The sequence below is a fragment of the Prionailurus bengalensis genome, chromosome F2 (genome assembly GCF_016509475.1).
Source record: "Prionailurus bengalensis isolate Pbe53 chromosome F2, Fcat_Pben_1.1_paternal_pri, whole genome shotgun sequence".
In the NCBI taxonomy this organism is placed as follows: domain Eukaryota; kingdom Metazoa; phylum Chordata; class Mammalia; order Carnivora; family Felidae; genus Prionailurus; species Prionailurus bengalensis.
In genome coordinates, this window is record NC_057353.1 from 11484550 (window position 1) to 11509492 (window position 24943).

General features: G+C 39.5%; 1 protein-coding gene across 1 annotated transcript in view; it reads right to left on the reverse strand.

Moving 5' to 3' along the window:
• Positions 1-3313: 3313 nt before the first annotated feature.
• The window catches only part of CA8 (carbonic anhydrase 8), an 89840-nt gene continuing 68210 nt past the window's right edge, over positions 3314-24943 (reverse strand). The window contains exon 9 of the mRNA XM_043601130.1: positions 3314-4479. The gene's annotated coding sequence lies outside the window, so the exon portion shown is untranslated. The remainder of the gene's footprint in view (positions 4480-24943) is intronic.

The window sequence follows — 24943 nt, forward strand, 5'->3', positions numbered from 1 at the left end:
GTGACCCTAGACAGTAATTTGAATTCACACCAGAAACCAAATAGCACTGATAAAAGTAATTATGTAATCGTAAAAGGCAGTATATGTGTATATTTCTTCCTTCTCTTATTTAAAAAGCAATTGTATAAAACAGTATTATATAATTATACTATTAGGCTTAGAACGTATAGAAATGTAACATATTTGACAATAACAACATAAAGGAGGTAGGTGAGAACACAATACGAAAATGGACTAAGAAAATGATACAGATGGTAATGTGAATCCACAGGGCCAAATTCAAAGAACCAAAGAACCAGAAATGGTAAATAAGAAGGCTAATAAAAGAAATTGCATAAATAAGAAAATCTACTTGTCCTTTGTTTGCTTAGCTTCTAGTAGGCAATTATATAAAATAATGAGTATAACAATATATTGTTGGGTTTGTCATTATATATGTGTGTGTGTATACACATAATAGCACATAATAGCACATAATAATAATATTAACAATAATAGCACAAAAAGAAGAAGAGAAAATAGAGAAATATAAAGGTTGTGTTTCTGGTCTCACTGTAATCAAGTTAATATAAATCTAAAGCACATTCTAATGAATTAACACGAATATGGTAAGCTCTAGAGCAGCCATTAAGAAAATAAAGTGCAAAGAAAGTGAAAGGAAATAATTAAAGCAATTGAAATAGTACAGTGGAAAACATTCACCTAATGCAAAAGAAAGCAATAAAGGAGGGATAGAGAACAACAACCAAAAAGACATGAGACATGTAGAAAACAAAAAGTAAAATGGCAGGCATAAATCCAACTATATCAACAATAACACTAAATGTGAATGGGTTAAACAACACAATCAAAAGTTAGAGACATTGTCAGGCTGGATGAAAAAATAAGATCCAACTTTAAGCTGTCTACAGGAGACACACTTTAGATTCAAAACTACAAACAGACTGAGAGTGAATGGAAAATACACATCATGAAAACAGCAACTATAAGAAAGCTGCAATAGCTATACTAATATCTTAAAAGGTACTTTTTTAAAGCAAAAGTGTTCCTAGAGATAAAGAAGGGCATTTTATGATAATAAAAGGAGGGGCACCTGGGTGGCTCAGTCAGTTGAGCATCCAACTCTTGATTTTGGCTCAGGTCATGATCTCATGATTCATGAGATCAAGCCCCACATCTGTGCTGTCAGGACAGAGCCTGCTTGGGATTCTCTCACTCTCTCTCTCTGCCCCCCCCTCCACTCATGCTCTATCTCTCTCTAAAATAAACTTTAAAAGTAATAATAATCAAAGGATAACTCCTCAAGAAAGACATGAAGATTGTAAGCATATATATGCACCTAACAATAGAGCCCAAAATACCTAAAGAAAAAGCTGACAGAAATGAAAAGAGAAATAGATAAGTCAATAATAAAAGAGCCATCAATATCCTATTTTCAATAATAGAAATAGAAAGATCAACAAAACAGAATACTTAAACAACACTATAAGCCAACTAGACCTAACAGACATCTATAGAACACAGCAACAAGAGCAGAATACACATTCTTCTCAAGTGCACATAGAACACGCCAGGATAAACCATGTGCTAGGCTATAAAACAAGCCTCAACAGATTTAAAAGGATTGAAAACATGCAGAGTAAGTTCTCTGACCACAATAGAGGGAAATTAAAAATCAGTGACAGAAGTCTGGAAATTCATCAATATGTGGGAATTAACCAACACACACCTAAATCATCATTAAGTCAAAGAAGAAATCACAAGGCAAATTAGAACATACTTAGAAATAGAAGAAAGCAAAAATACAGCAAAAAACAACTTGTAAGATTCAGCAAAAAGCAATGCTTAGAAAAATTTTGTAAATGTAAATGGCTTTATTTTAAAAATAACCTCTCAAACCAATAACTAATCTTCCACCATAAGATACTAGAAAAATCACAAACCAAACCCAAAGCAGGCAGAAGGAAGGAAATAATATGGAGAACTTCACAAAATATGTTATAGAAACATAGAGAAAACCAACAAAATCAAATGTTCTCTGAGAAGAGCAACAATATTGGCAAGCCTCTAGCTTGAATGACCAACAAACACAGACTCAAATTATCTTAATTGACAAACCTTCTGAGAATAATATTACTTTACACACCATCAGGTACATTAATTACCATGAATCAGAGGCGCTTTTGAATGTGTGAGATAGGTGAAAAAAAGCACCTGTTTGTTGCCTTTTTTTCCTGTTAGATAAACAAACCCACCCTAAATTACATTTCAAGATCCATGAAATGTGTCATTTATCCTGTTAACCACTCCTCCACACACACACTTTTGCCTTGGGAAGTTCCTTCCTCAATTTCAGGGTCCACTATGTATCTTTTACTTTTCTTTCCCAGGACACCATCAAACAGGATCGACTGCAGGTCAGTTGTTTGCACTCTGGTTGATGTACAAATGGCCCTTTGAAATTCAGTCCTACGTAAGCATCCCTATCACCAGCATTCATATTCTGAGTCTGAGGTACCTAAATGTGGAAAGAAGAAGGGGTTTTCCAGATCAAAGATTAGAAAGCCCCCACACAACCACATCAATGGACCCCACAAGCTGAATCAAGTAGTTCATTTCAGTCTTTTGACTCAAAAAATGTATGGTAAGTAAATTTGGTTGCTTCCATTAAAAAAAAAAAATTGGAGGGGGAAATATAATCAACTAGATATGACCCTAAAGGACATGTGAACTATTTTTTGTTATGTCTATTTTGTTTTTTTCAGGGAGAGATGGTTGGAGATTGCAAGGAGCACTGGACGTTAAGTCCAAGAACATACCCTGGATGCTCACTCACCAACTGTGTCGGGAGCAAAGAGGCTGGGTGCCTGCACCCAGTTTTGTTCCAGGGCCTGAACACAGGCTCTACCCAAAGAACACCAAGGTGCCTTCTGAATCCACAAGAAAATGAAATCTTCAGATGTCATCTCTGGATGTCAAGTACAATGAGGCTACACCTACAACCAATGTTCGGTGTGTGTGGCATGTTTGCGTCTAGGAGATATTAAGTCTTTAAATACGGGACAGTTTTGCAACCGTTTCTTCATTATTTTTGCATACAAGAAACAACAGAAAGGAAGACTCCCAGGGCTTGTCTCCACTTCTCAGAGGCTCTGCCTGCAGCTGCCCTGCTGCGGTTCTGGTCTAAGGACAGACCCTGACCCTTTGCAAGCCCAAGGCTTTTCCTCACTCTGCTGCCATGCCAGTCCTTCCTCTCCCTGCCCACGGGTCCACCACAGTCCTTCTTTGCTGCCATTTTCAGGGATACTCCGCGTGATTTTTATTTGTATTTAATGTTTTCAGTACTACAGCCTCTATCCAACACACCTAAAATCTCACGACACACACTTATTGCACCTGTAGGATTTCCAACTTTTGGCATCACAAAATCCCTCCAAATTGGGATTATGAAGTCTTCGGTTTTACAACAGTAATTATAACAACAGATAACATTTATTAAGTACTTGCTTTGTGCCAGGCACTCTACTGCTTTACAAAATTATCTCATTCTGTCACATCTAACTGCATCTAAGCATATGCTTACATTTACCAGTAGCGCTTCAAATTAATTAAAATAAAGGTATTATTGATCATCTTGGAAAGCAATGGCTCAATATACTAAAGTCCATAGAATAAAATACCTTAAGGTCTTACGAAACGTACAACACTAAATTACTATAGAATACTATTAAACTTACACTTCTATCGTGGAAAATAAAGCTATTCCTGGTATGTTGTACCCACTTACGTTTTACCCTATTTTTATGCCTTTCTCAAACTCCTAGAAACGAGAGCTTCTAATATGTCAAATAAATACAATTAGATTCATACATTCAATTCGATCCTTTGAGAAATATATAAAGCAATTTTGTTCTTGCATTAACTCCCAAATTGTTTTGCATAATAACCAGCCTGACATTAATTGCGCTATGAGGGCTGAAAACAACATGAGATAGGACTTTCACTAATCCTTCACATTCCATTTTCAAGCCGTGTGCTGTTCCTGATCAAAACTCTTATTTATTATCAAGAATTGCATTATTCTCCGAATGACGGAATTTTCTCTCGGAGACAGGAAATGAAGGATTGCTAACACCGGGAATGTATTTTTCCTGTCTCGGTATTAATACATGATATATATTCATATTAATAACAACTCTGAAAACTAGTTTCATTTCTTCTACACATAAGCAATCAACAGTATGTGCAAAAATATGAATACTAGCAGCAGTGACGTGGGGATACAGCACTGGGTTTCTTCGGAATGTACAGCCATTTCTAATATTTCATTAGAGCACGTGTATAGGCAACTGTCACAGATGTCCATCAAAGCTGGATTAGATGAAGACAAACAACGCAGGCTTTGAGGATAAACTGAAGGTGCGGCTCAAAAGTTTCCGTTTCTCATCCAAGGGCACTATAGGATCATTGTCTTCCTCCCTGAGGCAAAAAGAACGAATCAATTATGTTACTGACATCCCTCCACGGCAGACTGAGACGTCTGTTTCACAGTCCAACAAGAGACAGTGCACGCTAAGATTTCACAAGAAAACGTGGAAATTTCAATGATCTCTTCCTGCTCAAGTCTGTCGTGTCTGCAGTTTTCCCATAAAGTCTACCATCCTTTTATTTCTGTGAAAGGACCAATGAATGCAAAATTGCACAGAAATAAAGTTGTTTTTTTTTTTTAATGTTTGTTACTGAGAGACAGAGAGAGGCAGAGCATGAGCAGCGGAGGGGCAGAGAGAGAGGGAGACACAGAATCAGAGGCAGGTTCCAGGCTCTGAGCTGCGCACAGAGCCCGACGCGGGGCTCGAACTCACAAACCCCGAAATCACGACCTGAGCCGAAGTCGGTCACTTAACCGACTGAGACACTCAGGCGCCCCAGAGATAAATCTTTTGAATCGAAATAAATGCTTGACCTGCTAAACAACAAATTTATGTATCATGCTTAATAAGAAAATTAAGCTTTAAGGTATTGTCATTAATTTCTTATATAACAATCACAGACGGTAACTGCTTGAGCATGAAGACTACTTCTTCCCAGTCTCCAAGTAACTTTGTGACTCGATTCTATTAAATGGATAAATAATAAACATAAAATAATACATGAAACAATAGTCCTTTTTGGGATAATGAATTTCCCATTTAGGAAAACATTCAGCTAAGATTTTCTTTTCAGTGACGTCTACGCACATTCCCAGTGATGGGAGTGGCCAACTGTCATACAGTTCCTGTGGGTTAACAGGTCCAGCATTTTGGACAATAAATGCCTATTAAAATTCAGATGCATATACTTTTTTTTAAGTTTATTTATTATTTTTTAAAATATAATTTATTGTCAAGTTGGCTAACATACAGTATACACAGTGTGCTCACGGGTAGATTCCCATGACTCATTGCTTCCATACAACACCCAGTGCTCATCCCAGCAAGTGCCCTCCCTCAATGCCCATCACCCATTTTCCCCTCTCCCCTGCCCTGCCCCCATCCACCTTCAGTTTGTTCTCCATATTGAAGAGTCTTTTATGGTTTGCTTCCCTCCGTTTGTAACTACTTTTTTCCTCTTCCCTTCCCCCATGGTCTTCTGTTAAGTTTCTCAAGTTCCACACATGAGTGAAAACATGACATCTGTCTTTCTCTGCCTGACTTATTTCACTTAGCATAATACTCTCCAGCTCCATCCACGTTGCTACAAATGGCCAGATTTCATTCTTCCTCATTGCCAAGGAGGATTCCATTGTACACATAAACCACATCTTCTTCATCCATTCATCAGTTGATGGACATTTAGGCTCTTTCCATGATTTGGCTATTGTTGAAAGCGCTGCTATAAACATTGGGGTACAAGTGCCCCTATGAATCAGCATAAGTTTATTTCTTTTTGAGAGAGAGGGCAGGGGGCGGGGCAGAGAGAGAAGGAGACAGAGAATCCTAGGAAGGCTCCATGCTATCAGTGCAGAGCCAGACCTGGGGCTCAAATTCATGAACCATGAGATCATGACCTGAGCCGAAACCGAGAGTCAGATGCTTAACCAACTGAGCCACCCACGTGCCCCCAGATGCATATACTTTTTGAGCTGAAATTATATTCCTAGGAGCTTATTGTACAGATATAACCACTCAATCAAAGATTTTATGTGTAAGGATATTCACTGCAGCAAAATAATGGAAACAAGTGACTTCCTTCCTTAATAAAGAATGACACAATAGAGCACTTTAAACATGTCCACATATGAGATGTGTGCATGGATGTGTTGTACATACATACATACATGTGTCTGTCCATGTATGCACATAGACATATAAATACTATTTCTGGAACAATTTATTAGGAAATATTTGTAATGCTGGGGTATATTTTTCCAAACTACATTTCAAAGAAGGTAGTCTAATCAAATCTTTAAGATCCCAGATAGAACTTCAAAGGTAAAATAGGACTTTGTGTATATATGTGATAATTATAACTCAGTAAATTGTAAGTCAAAGTAACACACGAAACTGATGACTGCAATTCTGAAGCCACAGCATTTCGGAGCAAAAAGGAGCCTAAAGGTCATGATATATACATTTTCTGCCAAAGTAAAATAACCTAGAGTCCCCCGTTTCCTAAAATGTGTTCCACATAACTAAAAATTACTTGGAAAAATGAATCCATGTTCCAAAAAACTGTAGAAACTCTGGTTAAATACAGTAATATATGGTTCTTCTATACAAAACCACCTCAAAGTCTCTAACACACTGATGTGCACTGTAAATCTCCAAAAGGAGGTAATTGTGTCCAGGAGTCTCTAAATTTGTAGACAATCAGCTTGTGACTTAAACACCTTAGTGGGTATCTTAATGGCTGCATAGAACACGTTTGGAAAAGGCTAGTCCACAAGACAAACATATTCCAAGTTTATGAAAATAATGAAATTTCATTTTAAGAATATATGAAACAATTCTTAAAATTAAACTACCATGGTCCAAAACATCAATTAAAAAAGATAGTTAAAGTAAATATGCAGTCTCCCCAATCATACAAATTTACATCTTAACCCAAGCATTTGAACACTTGAACATATATCCAAAGGGCAATGGAAGCACATGCTCATTGGTGTCTTATTCATTTTGAAGCTCTAACGGTCTGACGTAAATGGTTCTCAATAGATGCCAAGTGAATTCTAGTCTACCAGAGTGTGGACCCTCCTGGTGAATTTAGGCACTCGCTCTCCTAAAATCTCCCTCAAGGAGCAACTAAAGATACCCCATGTTTACGGAGCTTTCTCTCCTCTACAAGGCACATTGAGAATGATCTTTGTATTAGCTCCCCTCCGCCCCTGCCCCCCCAACCTCCAAAGATAGATGCTTGATCTTGTTCACTGCAGATACCAGGTTATCTGGGAAAATATTTCAATTGATCACAATCTGGGGTATGGATTTGGAATCAGGGAGACTGATTCAGATCCCAGCTCTGCCATCAACTTGCTGTGAGATTTCAGGCAACCCACTTGCCCTTTCTGGGCTTCAGATAACAATAGCTACCTTCATAGCATTGTGTGAGAATCCAGCAGGACAACAGATAAAATGTGACAACAGGGAGCCCTGGGTACATAACTGAGCTACCAGTGAGGATTTCAGTTGATTTAACAGACGTCTGTCTCACTAACTGAAAATTGAACCACACTATGGCCTACTATTTTCCATCGCATGTGTTCAAAGTTTACTTTTCAAAATGTCAGAGAAGTTTTCATGGGATGAAATTATACTTGATCTCATCGGCGCTGTGTTCCCAAGGTCCAGAGCAGTATCTGGCCCACAGCAAATTCTCCAAGAAAATGCAAGTGTGTGTGTGTGTGTGTACACATACACAAAAAGTGTAACAAAATGACAGCGGCAACTTTAATTTTTGAAAATTTGTATCAAAATGACACATTCACATAAAGAGTTAAATAGTTCTAAAAGGTTTCTTATGAAAACTATCAGTCCTGTCTCTTATGCCACCAACTTCCTCAACTCTTTTAGCCGATTATTATACTAACACCACACGGCTATAGTGGGATGGCATTACTCCTTTTCGATTTTTAGTATCGTCTGTTTGACTCTCCCCACCAAGAAAGAAAATGCGACCCTCCTTCCTCCTGTGAGACGTCCAACCCCCACGCCCCCCCCCCCACATCACCCACGTGCATACACACCTTTCCCTCACTCCGTCCTTCCAATACGGTTATACATTTTGGCTGGATCAGTTTCTATTCTATTATTTCTATTACTGTGAGAATGTAAATCTTATTCAGAGCTGAATTATGTGCATTAGCGTATCAATTTTTTTCCTGCACAATTTTTTTTCCTGTGGAGTGAATAATTACATTGGTTTTTTCCCACCTTAGTTTTCTATGTACTCAATCCAAAACTACCTCCCAATTGTCTGACTCCCCAGAAGTTAAAAGACATATCCTGCAGTCTATCCATTTCATCTTTCTGGGAAAAGCTCTAGAACGTTCTCATCTGCTCACATCTGGACTCTTAACCTCTACCCTTACACCCTCACTTCACAATCATTCTGGGCATCTCCTTTGCCATAATCTGTTTGCTTGGCTTAGTCCATTTTGGTGAAGCACATCTTCTAGTAGCTTCCTAGGAAATAATTTTCAATAACTGTGATATTTAAAAATGACTACTTGTAGTTTGGGGAAAAAATTCTAGCTATAATTTTCTCTCAGAATTCATGCTTGACTTTTAGCTTCCTGTGTTGCTATTTAGAAGTCTGACATTCAAGAGGCTCCTGGGTGGCTCAGTCAGTTAAGTATCTGACTCTTGGTTTCAGCTCAGGTCATGATCTTGCAGTTCGTAGCTTCAAGCCCCACATCAGGCTCTGCGCTGACAGCAATGAACCCACTTGGGATTCTCTCTCCCTGTCTCTCTCTTTCTCTCTCTCTCTTCCCCTTCCCTGGTTTAGCTCTCTAAATAAATAAATTCTAAAAAATTAAAAAAAAAAAGAAATCTGATGTTCAAATTCCAGGTTTTTGGATTTTGAATTTTTTTCTCTCCCTCTCTCTCTCAAAATAAATAAATAAACTTAAAATAAATTAAAAAAAAGAAGTCTGATGTTCAAATTCCAGGTTCTTGGATTTCGAATTTTTTTCTTCCTGTAATTCCTCCCTCAGTGTCCAGAAATGATAGTGCCTTGCTAGTGGGTGTCTTTTGATCAAGCGTGCTGGAAATTCAATGGGTCCTTTCAAACTGCAAATTTATACCCAGGAGTCCTGAGAAAATGCTTAAATGGTTTTGTTACTGCTTCCTCTCTTCCATTTTCTCTGTTCTCTAAACTTGCCGATTATTTGAATACTGGACCTCCTAGACTGGTTCTCCAATTTTCTTATTTTTAGATCTCCCTTTTTTTTTTTTTGCTCTACTTTCTAAGACATTTCAGTTCTGCCTTCTGACTCTACTATAAAAGTTTTCATTCCTGCTATTATGTGTTCAATTTCCAAAAGCTTTGTAGAATATTCCTTTTCTTCCTAGCATCCAATTCCAGTTCATGGTGGCAATTTCCTCCCTTACCTCTCTGAAGACGTGAATGATCACTTTTTTGAACTTTTTCTTTTCCTAAGTATTTATTTCTTATACCTTACCTTCTTCGGTTTCTTCTGGGCCCTTCTATATTACAGACTTTCTTCAAATGTCCTTAGCAGCCCTATCTAAGAATGGGAACAACCATTGTAAGAAAACCTGGGTGAAGGCTCCGTGCGCACAGCAGGCACTTACTTCTCTGTCCTGCCTTCACCACAGAATGAACCGGCTGGGCCATTTAATTTAAAAAGTCCCTGGGGTTGCTCAGACTCTCCAGAAAGACCCTGCCAGCCAGCCCCCTGCCTAGAGAGTAGAGGCCTTTCTGCCAGTGTTCTGGAGGCCAAGAGGGGGAGGAGGGAAGATAAATAGGATGGTGTGATTTAATAATCCTATTTTTCAGTGACGTGTCCTGACACCCAGTGCACCCATGTCCCCTAACAGACTCTCTCGTCAGCTGCTAACCGCTGCAGATGACTTTAGCTCCCTCTCACTCCACCTTCTAGAGATTATCTGTTGCCTCCAATTCCTGAGACTTTGAGAGATTCTGTCACGTAAACAGGCTTGTTCCTCACATCTGCTAAATCTGTTACCTCACAACCATCTGCTTCCAGCTTCTAAAATATTTTTGCTGCTGTCTCTTTTGTTTTCTCTATCCTTGCAGGTTTGGGCACTTCAAATAAAATCTTTCCTGTTACGCTAATGCAATTTGTGGTGGAACCAAAATTAATTGCCTGTGTTCCATGGATTATCATTATTTGACACAAAGGTTCTGTTTCACACATTTGTGTATTTTCTAAAGTTTCTACCGTAACTATACTACTTGGTAATCAGAATATAAATTTACTCAGTAAAACCATCTACAGAAATGGTACTGTCAATATATAAAGGTGGTCAGCTGGGCTTGCCCCCCTTTGGGCCCTCCTCCAAATACCCATTTATGGATATATAAATAATGAGAAAGCTTAACTCTAAAAAAACAATGTTCTATTATACGATGATCACTATTCACAGTGAGACCCTCAAGTATGGCCACAGCCTAACAAGTCTTTTAAATCATCTGCTATTTCAGTATAATTGTAACAGATGCTATCTTTCCTGTGACTATTTCTGAACTTCAAATGACCTATGAAGAGACCCTAGGGAATGAGTGCATATCGAATCACTCGTGGGAGAATTTCCTGAAAAGACCTCAAAAGTAAACCAGCATGCAAAATTAAAAAATAATAACAAATAATAAAATAATAAAAGGCACACGTGCACACGTGTCCTGCTTTTGAGGCCACTGCAGGCCCCAGGGCTGACCTGAGTTCTAGTGAGTCTGGCTCAGCTCATCGGTAACCCATTAACGTTTCCCTCTAGAAGAGAATTCGGTGTAAAATCTCCAAAGTAAGAGTCTTTTAAGAAATAGGGATAGGGGCGCCTGGGTGGCGCAGTCGGTTAAGCGTCCGACTTCAGCCAGGTCACGATCTCGCGGTCCGTGAGTTCGAGCCCCGCGTCAGGCTCTGGGCTGATGGCTCGGAGCCTGGAGCCTGTTTCCGATTCTGTGTCTCCCTCTCTCTCTGCCCCTCCCCCGTTCATGCTCTGTCTCTCTCTGTCCCAAAAATAAATAAACGTTGAAAAAAAAAAATTTTTTAAAAAAAGAAATAGGGATATGATAGACATGAGTATTCTCTCTTTCCGAGTGATCGTTTTGTCCTGTTCACTAGAAACACACTTTCTCAGGGCATTTTTCACATACTGCTTTAATTTGGAGTTAGCCGTGCTCCTGATTTACTCCCAACACTAGGCTGTAAGCCCTCTTGGGCAAAGTCTATGTCTGATTATGTTTATATTTTCACACAGCCCCTAGAATACCACCACACACAAAACAGGAAGGCTAACATTAAATGTTCTCCCATTACAAGCAAGGGCACATGACCAGCTTCCCCGCCCCCCCAACATACCCACTGACCACAGCATCAGGTCAAGGAAGGAAAATAAAGAAAGGAGGAAGAGAAAGGAAGAGGTCAGGCATGCCCAGTGCATTCGAAGATTCAAAGAAAAAACAGTGAGGAAAATGCCACTGTATGTGGAAAAAGAAATCAAAACATATGAGAAGTCAGAAAGGGGTACCAGATTATTTCATATTATTCTGAAAGTACTACACGGTGCCATAAGTATTGAAATTAGAAAGGAGAAGATTATTAAATCGTCATTATTTACACATGTGATCATGGTCTATTTAGAAAATTCAAAATAATCAGCTAAAATGTTACTGGAAACTATGCAAAAGGTTAGTTAAGAAAGCCAAGGACAATTATTCATTCAATGAAGAAATATTAACCAATAGAAAAATATAATGGAAAATGACACTGATCAAAATCGATAATGACAGCAATAACAATAACAACAGTAATAGCTCACATGTGTGGAATGTTAATCCTCTGCAAAGCACCATGCTGTGCATTTTACTTTATTTCACTTCACCCTCACATCTCTATGAGGTATTACTCTTAGTACCTTTACTTCATAGAGGAGGAAACCGAGGCTGAAAGAATTTCAATAATCCGCCCAAGCTGTAGAACCAACTGGAGGTGCTATGCTCCCCATCGAGCTACACCCAAGGCTGAGTTCAGAGCCCAAACGCACATCCTGTAGTAAATCTATGAAGAACGTAAAAACTTTAAGAAGCACCAACCCATGCATTATTCCTTGATCCAGATTTGATACTGGAAAGATACCAATTCTCCTTAATGTACTCTATACATTCCATGCAACCCAAATGTAATACTCTAGCAAGATTCTTTTTCCTTTTCTCAAACTCTCTTTTTCCTACTTTCTTTTCTTTTACTCTCTATTTCAATCCTCCCGATAAGATGATCCTATAGTTTATCTGGAAAAATTAAGCATGCGAAAATCGCCAGGAGAATTCTGCAGAAGGGACTAGTGAGGGACCTTGTCCTACCAAACACTGAAACATACACAAGCATGTGGGAGACGCTCAGGAATAGGCAGATTGGTGCAATAGGTGAGGGCCTTCAGGAATAGAACCAAGTAGCCACGGACTGAAAATGTTGTATCGTAGTGTTGCCCTGTTCAGTCAGATGGGCAAGGATGAAAAACCTGAAAACAGTTAATGTTGGTCAAGGTGAGGAGAAACTGTAGTCACTGGTTAATGGAAGCATAAATGGAAGAGTAATTTGTATATACGTGTACTTAATTCCAACTCTCTGACCCTGTCATCTCATCGCTAAGAATGTTTTAAGGAAATAGATGCATAAGTCAACCATTTTGATTACAGCAAAATACTACAAGTAACCTAAATGTATAATAATAGAGGATGTATAATAACGCACAATGCATAATAATAATGTCCTCAAAATCCGGGGACATACATACAGGTAACTTATTTAGATGTAATCATGTAAGGGGTGCCTGGGTGGCTCAGTTGGTGAAGCGTCCGACTTAGGCTCAGGTCATGATCTCGAGGTGAGTTCAAGCCCCACATCAGGCTCTGTGCGGACAGACTGGAGCCTGAAGCCTGCTTCAGATTCTGTGTCTCCCTCTCTGCCCCTCCCCCCACTCGTGCTCTGTCTGTCTCTCTCTCAAAAATAAATTAAAAAAAGTTTTAAAAAATTTAAAAATAATCATTTAGGGGGCACCTGGGTGGTTAAGTCATTGAAGCGTCTGACTCTTGGTTTTGGCTCAGGTCACGATCTCACAGTTTTTGAGTTCGAGCCACGCATCAGGCTCCACGCTGACAGTGTGGAGCCTGCTTAGGATTCTCTCTCTCCCTTTCTCTCTAGCCCTCCCCTGCTCGCTCACTCTCTCTCTCAAGATAAGTAAATTTAAAAATATTAAAATAAAAAATCATTTTAAAGTATGGAATGTATCTATTTAAGGACATAAAAAGATATATATTATCAAAAAGATAGAAAAATAGCCTGGGGCACCTGGCTGGCTCAAATGGTACAGCATGAGACTCTTGATCTCAGGGTTGTGAGTTCAAGCCCCACACTGTATATAAAGCTCCATTGTATGTAAAAACAAAACAAAACAAAAAACAACAATAGTAAAAAAAAAAAAAGAAAGAAAGAAAGAAACACAGATCCTATGGGGTGTCTGGTTGGCTCAGTCAGTAGAGCATGTGACTCTGGATCACAGGGTTGTAAGTTCCCACCCGATGTTGGGTGCAGACATGACTTAAAAATAAGAAAAAATGTAGAAAATCTTCAGAGAAATAAGAAAAATAAAAATAGGCTGAATATAACCCCATAAAGAACATTATATATCTACATATCCCACTGAAGATAAATGCATAGTGAGAGATCAAATGGACACAAATAAAAATAAAGCTAAGTATTCACTGGATACTTACATCATGGACCAAAAACACGTTAAGCGCTTTGTATTCAATCTCCTTGTACTTTCACCATTACACTTAAGGACATCTTTTAAGTGACGAAGGAAATAACTTAGAGAAATTAGCAACTTTTTTCCAGATCACACAAATGATTAGTGGTGAAGTCAAAATGGAACCCAAGACATCCCCACTGTGCTATGGGGCCTCCGCGTTCAGCCCAGTGCTGCTGATGGCTGTCACAGGAGGGTTTGAGACCTCATCGCTTCTTCATTTCCCTCTATGTTGTTTCAATTTTCTGTCATGAACATGTATCATACTCAGAGACATGGGAACAAAGAACAAACAAACAAAAAAAAGAAATCAAAGGTGACTCCATAGGCAGATGGAGATGAACACATTTCAAGGAATTAAGGAGGAAAAAGATGAGGGAGAGATGGAAAGTATACTGAGTGATTTAAAAAAATGGCAGAAACACCTATAAAATAGTCAATCAATGATGCAAGCACACGTTGGTGAGACGGGGAAACTGAAGGGACCCCATGAAAAACTGCTTTTTTTGGCTCTTTTTCCTGTTTTTACTCTTGCTGGGACCTACACCCTTGCCTTCCACATGCCTCACAGAACAGATAATGTATGTCCTTGTTGCAGAGAAGTCAATAATCTCTTTGGATTCTTCCAGCACGGTGGGTAACATCTAAGGAGTGACCAGGCAGGGTCGTCATGAATGTTTTCCAAGACCACTGAGTCACCGAGACCCCTGGCCCCAGGGCATACCTGACTTACAGAGGACACCTAAATACTTGTCTTTGTTCCCAGATGCCTGCCAAGACAGGTGCTCTGGACCACCATCCTCGATAAAAAGCCCAGGTCCCAAGCAAGGATGAGGCTCACTCTCCTCTCTTTTCCTTTTCGAGTCTCCCAGACACTCTATCTGCACTCTACGTCCTCAGTAAACTCGGCTCTCACTTCCTCTTGGCTTGAGTTTGATTTCCACTCTGCACGAAGCCAAGGACTATGTTGGCTGGTCCTGCAGGATCCACTCTAGATCCGAGACCCCAGTGAGCCTGCATCATTAGCACATCCCTTAGGGAGGGTGTTTTAGCAATATGCTACCAAAAACGAAAACACGTGTGTCCCTTCCTCCCAGAAATCTCAGCCCCAGGAAATCGTCCGAAAGACATAAGGAGGCAAATATATACAAGGACTTCATAACTTTCTGCCCTTTGCTATTTGAAATGTGGCACAGTGACAAGAGCTCGGAGTTTGCCGCTAAGCCTACCTGGGTCTGAACTCTTGTTCTGCACTTTCCTGGCTGTGACCCTGAGCAAGTGAGTCAACCCCTCTTAGCCTCGGTTTATCTCTAAAATGAAAATCAGAACACATGCCTCCCAGGATTGCTGTGGGGATTAAATGAGATACAATAGGGCACCGTGTCTGAACTGTTAGCAAAGCACTCCTTCTGCTTCTTCTCACCATTCACTAATATGTAGAACTTAGAATGAATACATAAACTTTAATAAGAACCCTAAAATAAATCATACAGCTTGGTAATTTCTACATTATTCTGCATCAGAGAATCATGAAACATTAAACTTAGCTTTTAAGACCGTTCAGTAGTAAACCTATGTTATGATACTTTGACACTTTCTCAATCTCAATTAGCAGTAAACCAATTAACAAAACTTTCCTACACTACAGTGAGTCACATTTTTCTTCCTTCTTCCCTAATCCCTGGTGTGTTGTAAGGGTGATTGAGTATCTAATTACTTCTTAATTGAATGCACATATTATACATTTTTCACTAGTTCAAGCTTAATGCCTTCAGTCCAGAAATCAGAGTCAATGAAATTAAGTTGAATTGGGATTTGGGCAACTATTATAATGAGAGAAGGTTTGTATTACGTCTAATTATAAGTAAATGTGGATTTTAGCATTATTTCCTATGGAAATATTTCAGGTACAGGAATGTGCCATAAATGACTAATTTAGATGATTAATAACATTGTTATTCTTATTTACAATCTTTTATTCCTCATTACAGTGATTTTATTGCTGGGACCCACTAAATATAATCATTCGTTAAAGAAAAGATAACCATTAGAGAATCATTAGTTGTACCAAAATCAGAACGAACATTCACATCTGTGAAAAACTAGATGAGTTTCTCTGCAGCATAAAAGCTACAGGAATTCTCACATGCTGCAAACAGAAGAAAAACATAAATCTTGGAATCTAATCAGTTACATTAATAAAAAACATTTATTTATGGTAAACCGTAAAAATATTACTATCAAAATGGCATTCCAAATTCAGTTAATACTTTACAGACAGACTATTTCATGAGGTTTTTTTTTTCATTTTTGCATTACAGAAGAGTAAAACAAAGTCTGAAATGGATATTCTCCAACAACAAAGGTTGGTTTGCTTGTTTCTAGATACAGGGAGCAACCATCTGAAATAACTGAGTTGAAGACCTCTTCAGGTAGACGACTAGATTAAGTAACTTTTTAAGGTCCAATTCAACACCATGCTTCCAAGATGTCCTAAAAAGATTTACTGTAGACAAGCCCTAAAGACCTTTATGAGTTTCTAACCACTGAAAGTACAATGAGAATTTAAAAATTTTGAAGGGAACTAAAAAAGCACTGTAATGGAAAAGAGAAGCCATCCAAAACCAATGTGGTTTTCTTGCTTTAACAATAAATTTGAGAATGTGTTAGCTACCCAGTGGCAAATTTCTTGATTGGAGAAACCCCCACATTATCTAATAAACATATATGTATTTCTTCCCAAGATATTGGGTATTGTCTAGATCATTTTAGCTTTGTATATTATCAAAACAAGTGTTATTTGGAATGTTTACTTAATTAAAACCGAAGTATCTCCCCCAATAACGCAAACCTATATTCATAAACACATACCCCTAAGGTCTATGCAGTTAAAAAAAACAACTTTTATGGCACATTTTTATTAAAAGTATTTTAAAATATATTGTCTCTCACCCTTTTGAGCATCACGTCAATATCTATCTTTCTCTTACGTGGTTTCTTCTCTAACTTATCCTTTTCCCTTTTTTGGGAGATGGCTTCTGTCCCTAATATAGAGGTCTGGGGTAGGTTTCTCCACGCTTTCATGCCATAATTCTTTCCTCATCCTCCTGCCATTTCATTTCCATGCTGAGATTTCAGATTCCCTAGGTTTTGCTATATGTAAGCAATTTGCTATATACAATCATCAGGACCGTGACTATTACGTAACGAAATGAAACTATTAAAAAGAGGACTTCAGTCATTCTGTCCTGTTTCCATATCCCCTTGATAACTGTCAACACCTAGCAATGTAGCGCTAGATCTAATTCAGATAAGTTTCCCAAGGCACATTTTCAAAAGACTCCGCACCTTAATAATAGATGCCAATAATAGAACCTTTCATTATGGATGGCGAGAGCAAACTACAATACCACCCAACTCCAATGGCAGATGACACCAATTTGTCACAGCATTCCCTCCCACTAGGCTCACAAGTGGATTCAGTCTCCTTTTCAACCAATCACAGCTGACACAGAAGTTTGAGGGCTCCACATTATCCAGGTCTTTGATCTTTACAAATCTTCCTTTAATAATCCTAAGCAGAAGAGAGCTGAATGCTCTTGTGATGGTCTAGGTAAGGGATGAGGCTAACTTCATGGGGTGTGAGGTTGCGAAAGGGGACACAGAGATAGATTCAGGAGCTATCAGAAGGCAAATCTGCAGAACTGGATGATAAATTGGAAATGTGAGATGAGGTGAGGAAGAGAGGTGTCAGGTATAACAGGTTTCTAAGAAAACTGGAAGAGAGCCAGGTCTTTGGAGAAAGATCATAAATTCACTCTTGTGTATAGTGAGGTTAGGATGTCTTTGACATATCCGAAAGAAAAGTCATACAGACAGCTGGGCAGTCAATTCTGGATTCAATTCAACTCTAGAACTTAATAGAGAGACCTGGTCTTGGACTATAAATGCATGGGTCATCTGCATTGGGTGGCCACAGAAACTGTAGGTCTAGGTAAGAGCACGCGTCACAGGCTGGACTGTGAGGACTCCCAACAGTCAGCGGCCTCCCTGAAGGTCCATTCGAGGGCTGAGCTTTTATGCTTCCCTCGTTCTGGGATGATTGCTTTCCTAAGTCTCTGTAAACTTCATCATGAAAAAGAAAAACTCAAGAGAATGGACAGCAGATAAATGAGGAGAAAATTGAAATGAGAGCCTCTTTAAAAATACAGTTTTCTTAAGAAGTCTCAAAGTGGGAAAATGGAGTCAAAAAATTGATTTTGGGAGATTACCAAAAACGAGCACCCATGATGTAAAAGGCATAATAGAACATGTTTAGATAAGGTAACCTGGTCTCAGTAATTTTTCACTGGAAAATATATTCTCTAGATTTAAAATTATGAACCCCACCATCCTTAAGGTATCAGAATATAAGAATTTTCAACATACAAGTTGGCCCACGATTGCCAAATATTCTCTTCTCTTTCCCCCAAACCCAATCTTGTTTTAATTCATGGGGGGGGGGGGGGACAAAAATTAAATCATTCCCCAATTGTTATCCACAATAAATAAATAAATAAATAAATAAATAAATAAATAAACAAACAAACAAAACATTTCTAAAACATAAAAAGAAGAAAAGGATAAATACAGAAGCAGGGATTATTTTCCTTGTTGAGTAATCTCGAAGAAATGCTGATATAGCTTTGATGTTTTTCATTCTTGGGTTAATAACAATTTTTATATCACATAATCAAAACATAATAGATAGGTTGAGCACCCTTGATATTTTGGCCTTTTCCTGAAATTATTTTGAAATCCTTTAGGAAATCCATTCCATTTTCAAGAAATTCTATATGATATAGTAAATAGAAAACAGCTATATCCAGCGAGTTTTTCATTTCTCACCCTAATGCTGTGCATCAAGTTAAATTATTAGAGTGAGGAAAAGTCCAAGTTCTATTGACTGAAAATATGGCTTTGAGCTTTCCATTTGTCCTAGAAGGATAATAGCTTTTACCTACTTGGTCATTCAGAGTTGACACTCTCCCTTCCCCACACAGCCCCTCCTTTCCTATAATGCCTTATCCTTTTCCAACCTGTAACTCCTCTTAGGTTATAAAAGAGAACTGATATGAAACTGATGCTTGTGATAGCATTATTAAAGCTAAAAAGACAACATTATTAGTTGAAAAAGTATATGTGGGGAAGAGCTCAACACAGTTCAGGATAGCTTCAAAGACCCAGAAAGAAAAATCAGGGCAAGTCTGACAAAGGGATCATTCAAAGTCATTTAGTCAATAACCCCTCTTGTTTCTTCTTTTTTGTTTTACTTTTTTCCCTAATTGGAAGCATACTTATATTTTTCCCCATTTCAAGGGTGGGGGGTAGGAAACAATTTAAAGAGCCTTGTGGCACTGGTTTTACGGAAAATAAATAATATAATTAAGTACAGCTACTGTAAACGTGTGCAGCTTAACAATATTTGAGTCACTGGGAAATAAGCAAGTCTTTGAATAGCCAGAAAAGCTTTAAATAATGGGCTAATGCTTTGTGAAACAAACAGGCAAATAATCATCTCATCAGAACATAAGTACCAGTATTGAGATACCAAGAACAAAAGTAAACTGTCTTTTTCCTGTCTTTGCACAGCTTTTACGAACTGTATACTATTTTGTACACATGTGTTGTATGGATATTTTATACCAATGTTATTGTGAATGACTATAAAGCATTGACGATTTTCTTCTCTTTTTTTTGCAATGGCTTTTAAACTTTGTAGCTATCTAACTGCATAACTTATAAAGAAATACTTATTTTGTATTTTTACCTTGTATAGATTTTTATATATGTATCAAATGAACAAATGCCAAATAAAAGGAGAATGGAAAAAAAAAAGTAAACTGGACCCAAACTTTGGTCTTGTTTTTGGTTTGTTATTACACAGATATGGTTATCATACAGAAAATTCAATGGGTAAAGGATCATTTCACGTCCACTGGCTCCCAGAAACCTGAACTAGCACTGCAAAACTAAAGAATTTCCAGCACCTGGATGAGTTATAACCTAGTTCTTTAAACAAGTATAAAACCATAGTTCATACTTCTTAAATGGTAATATAAAAAGTCACAGATTATTCATGGAATAATAAGTCTTGGTTATCAAAGCCCTCCAGATGTCTAGCCATGTCATACAAAAAAAAAAAAAAAAGTCATTTTAAGTCCAAAAACTAAAGTTATTTTAGTAAGACATAGCTAAAATAAATCTGAATTATTTTAAACATTTTTTAGAGAACTACCAGAATTTTTTTTTTCCTTTTCAGTTCCAAGAGCTTAAATGAAACATTCATGCATTAAATTCAAAGTCTGACTGTCAAATCATTCCACTTTAATAAAAATTTGAATTACCGCCCTTAGGGCATTATTAAATATCAAATAAAAAGCACACATCCATAAGTTTGATTTCCCAATATAATTTTATGTAGAACTATGACTAGATTTGTATTACACATTTCAAGATAAAAGGGTCAAAAATATATTCACAGAAGGATGAAGTCAGAACTGGAGTTGCCTTTGAAAGAACTCCTATACCATTCTAAGGAATTTGCGGGAAAGTGACACCCTTTAAGTAATCTTGGCCACAAAGATGAGGACACAAATCCACCCTCCTTTTAAAATGCCTAGGTCATAATGGATTTAAAGCCTTGAAAATTTATTCTTTACCTTCCTACCATGTAAGGAATACGAAGTATCTGAAATACACATAATCTCATCAACAACGTTTTGGTCTGCGTGCCATGTGTGGGGGAGACAGAAAAGAGCGACGGTTATTTAGATCTTTACAGAAAGGCAACTCTGGCCTAGGACTAGATATGGATCAACAATTCAAGGTAATAATCTGATTTCATAAAAAGTGTCATTTATAGTTACTGATATTCACAGAGTACACTAAAACCTAGACTGGAGAAATCAATAAATTCATTTTCACCCAACCTCACTGCACCTCCTGCCCACCCCTCCTACTGTGTTGCTCCTGCGAACCCACCGTCCCTCCCTTCTCTCTGCTCCAATCTCCCACCTTCCCTCCTGCTCTCACGCCTCCTGGCTGCAGCCCCATTCTTCCTTAAATAACAAAGGCAAGTCAGGGAAACTCAAAAGCTACAACCCACCACCTCCTTCTCCCTTCCTATAATAGCCCAGAAAGTGTCCACTCTCGTAACAAAGCAGTATCGACATTTGCTTAGGATTTCATCCCTTTTAGTTTTCAGTAGTCTCTGCACCCAACGTGGCGCCTGCACTCAAGGCCCCCAGAGTCGCATGCTCTTCCAACCGAGCCAGCCAGGCACCCCAGGTTTCTTCCCCTTTCAACTCCTCAGGGACCTCACAGCTAGGATCAGCCTCTCTGAGACATGCCATTTTCATCGCCTCCCATCTCCTGGCTCATTACCCCAACATACAGACAGCTGCTAGTATTGTGTGTGTGTGTGTGTGTGTGTGTGTGTGTGTGTGTGTGTGTGTTTAAGAAGGAAGTGTCCCTCAATCCCTTCCCCTACTGCTGCGGGGGGGTTCCGCTCTACACCCAGCCCAGCTCAACAAGAGCTGCCATCACAAGACAACTCCCCCTCCTCCCTTCCCACTCAACTTGGGCCTGCCTGTGCAACACACATCCCTCCCTCAGCACGCCACCCCCCCCCCCCACCGCCAGTGTGGGGATGCTCTCTGACCTCTGCCGTGCAGTGGGTAAGAAGAAGGGCTCTGCCGGTCAGGCTGCCCAGGTCCAATTTCCAGCTCTGCCACTCAGGAACTGCATTATTTTGGCCAGTGATCTAATTTCTCTGTGCTTCAGGAACTTATTTATAAGGCCACCTGTTAAATTTTAGGAGCACTTATGGGGCGCCTGGGTGGCGCAGTCGGTTAAGCGTCCGACTTCAGCCAGGTCAGGATCTCGCGGTCCGTGAGTTCGAGCCCCGCGTCGGGCTCTGGGCTGATGGCTCAGAGCCTGGAGCCTGTGTTCGATTCTGTGTCTCCCTCTCTCTCTGCCCCTGGCCCATTCATGCTCTGTCTCTCTCTGTCCCAAAAATAAATAAACGTTGAAAAAAAAATTAAAAAAAAATAAATTTTAGGAGCACTTAATAAGATGATCCCATGTAGCATCAGAACATTATACACATACACATACATATACATGTACATAATCTCCATGCCAGTGACGACCATACTCAGTTCAGACCTCCTTTCTGATCTCCACTCTCGAAACTCTAGCACCTGCATGAGGGGTCCACTACTGTGACTGACAGACCATCTCTCATTCAACGAGCTCCAACTCCACTGTCTTTCCGACCCAGAGTCTGCTCTGGCTTTCCTGTCATCATTCAATGGCACTTCACCCACACAAGTTTCTAAAGCCCCCAATTCCCAGAAGCTATCTTTGGCTATTTCCATCTCCTTCCACCATCATCCAATTTATCAACTAAGTATCACTTTCAATGTTTATTTAACACACTTTAACTTTTCCGCATCTCCACTGCTCCTATTCTAGTAGCCAAGACTCTGTGTCTTTCACCTCGGCTACCCGGCAGACTTCTAAAATATCTCCCTCCCCCTCCCCCTCAGCCCACTATGACCCCATCTGTTCATTCCCCAGCTACTGTGATCTATTGAAAACACACATGAGGTCCAACCACTCCCCTGAGTAAAAGTCTTCATGGGTTCTCAGCACATCAACAGCAAAATAAAGATGCCTTCATGTGGCAGCCAGAGGCTTCGGGGCCTCCGAGATAAGAGCTCTGCCCCTTTGATTCCTACAGGCCAGATGTACAGGGTCTCCCTTTGTACCTCAACGCATCAAATTCTCACCTCCTCCGCAGGGAGCAGCCCCTCAGGGCCTTTGCAAGATATTCCCTCTATCTGAAATCTCCTTCACTGCATTTTCTTCTTCTTCTCATTCATGGATTCATTATAAGCTTTAACTGTATGTTTTTGAAGTATTTGTTTTTCCTCTGTCAGGCTCCCCACATGAGATTCTAAGTTTCATGAGAACAGAGACGTGTTCTTCTGACCTTTGGATACCTAGAACCCTTACATAGTAGGTGCTCAATAATGATTTTTGAGCAAATGTATTTTAATTCTTAAGTTCCTCCATTGTAAGGCTTAGCTTAAAGCACTCTTGGGTTTTTTCCCTTGTTACCATATATGGATTACTCTAAGTCCCCACTCGTTCCTACGAAAGCAACTTTGCCTGGTTGGCCCTCACCATCTCCAAAGTCAGAAGGGGAAGAACTGTACTGGCTAAGCAATGGAGAGTCAGTGAATGACTGGAATGTGGCTGGCTGATACACGCTATGCGTAGTTCTAAAGAATTTCCAGGGGCACCTGGGTGACCCTGTTGATTAAACATCCTATTCTTTTTTTTTTTTTTTTTTTTTTTTTTTTTTTTTTTTTTTAAATTTTTTTTTTCAACGTTTATTTATTTTTGGGACAGAGAGAGACAGAGCATGAACGGGGGAGGGGCAGAGAGAGAGGGAGACACAGAATCGGAAACAGGCTCCAGGCTCCGAGCCATCAGCCCAGAGCCTGATGCGGGGCTCGAACTCACAGACCGCGAGATCGTGACCTGGCTGAAGTCGGACGCTTAACCGACTGCGCCACCCAGGCGCCCCTAAACATCCTATTCTTGATTTTGGCCCAGGTCATGATCTCACAGTTCAGGTCGTGAGTTCAAGCCCCGTATCGGGCTCTGTGCTAACAGCACGGGGCCTGCTTGAGATTCTCTCTCTCCCTCTTTCTCTGCCCCTACCCTACTCACGAGCACTCTCTCTCTCTCTCTCTCGCTCTCAAAATAAACATTTTTAGAAAAGAAAGAATTCCTAACTTGCCAATAGATATTCAAGACACAAAGTATTATATGTCATGATGGATTCCAGGTACAATGGAGATGCTTCAACTCTTAAAAACCTTGAATCTAACAGAGAAAAAATAAGAAATACATAGCTAACTAGAAGAAAGAATGTGAACTGAGAGGCACAATTTAAAGGAGAAGCAGAGAATTTGTGCTGAGAACAGTATTTGAGTTGGGCCTGCAGGGGTGGGAAAGAATGTATGAGCAAAGCACATTCACATAAGAAAAGAGACAGTCTGGACAGAACACTAGGTGTATGTGGTATATAGAGAGAGGCAAGAAAAACGGATGGGGAAACACGTGGACAAAATGATCACCTTTTAAAATTCCAACGTCCACTGTCTAGCGTGTGAGACCGTGAGCTTCTCGAGGCTAGAGATTTCTACTGACCTGGGACTCCCACACACTGTTCCACCCGCACAGTATGTGAGCTCACACTCTCCACGGTCCGTTGAACAAAGTCCAAGCTCTGACCCGTTTGCCTACGTTAACTCCAACAGATGCTTTCCTCTTGTGGGAAGCAGTGGTTGGCCAGCTCAGGGAACTGACCTCTGTATGCACTCTTAGGCAATGCACAAGGTAAAGAAATAATCCAGCATATACACAGCCATTGATGTATATTTGAGCTTTCCCGTGTCTGTGACGTTTTATCCTGTTAGCTCTACGGGGATAAGGTATACACATATTGAATTCGGCATGTTAAAATGCATAGATTATGTTTTAGACAATAAAGGAACGTACCCTATTCACGTAACTGACAAGTGTTTCTTGATCTATCAAATAAAAGCACTTGCACAGGTCAAGGGTTTTAATGCATGCCAGATCTGCCCTCGCCTACCCCGATAAATAAGATCGAATCTGCGTTAGACAAGGGTCAACTCTGAGGCTCACACACTCCTCCAGTGGCCTCCTTTGTGTTCCTCAGTCATCAGGAGGTGACTGCTGCCGTTTCAAGGCTACAGCATAGCGAGCGCTTAAAAAGGACTTAACCTCTTTACCTGGAGTAAAGAGGGGCTGCCTCTCTGCCTCGAGGCTCCTTATCTCATCAAGGTCAATATTAAAGCAAAATGAGAATTAAA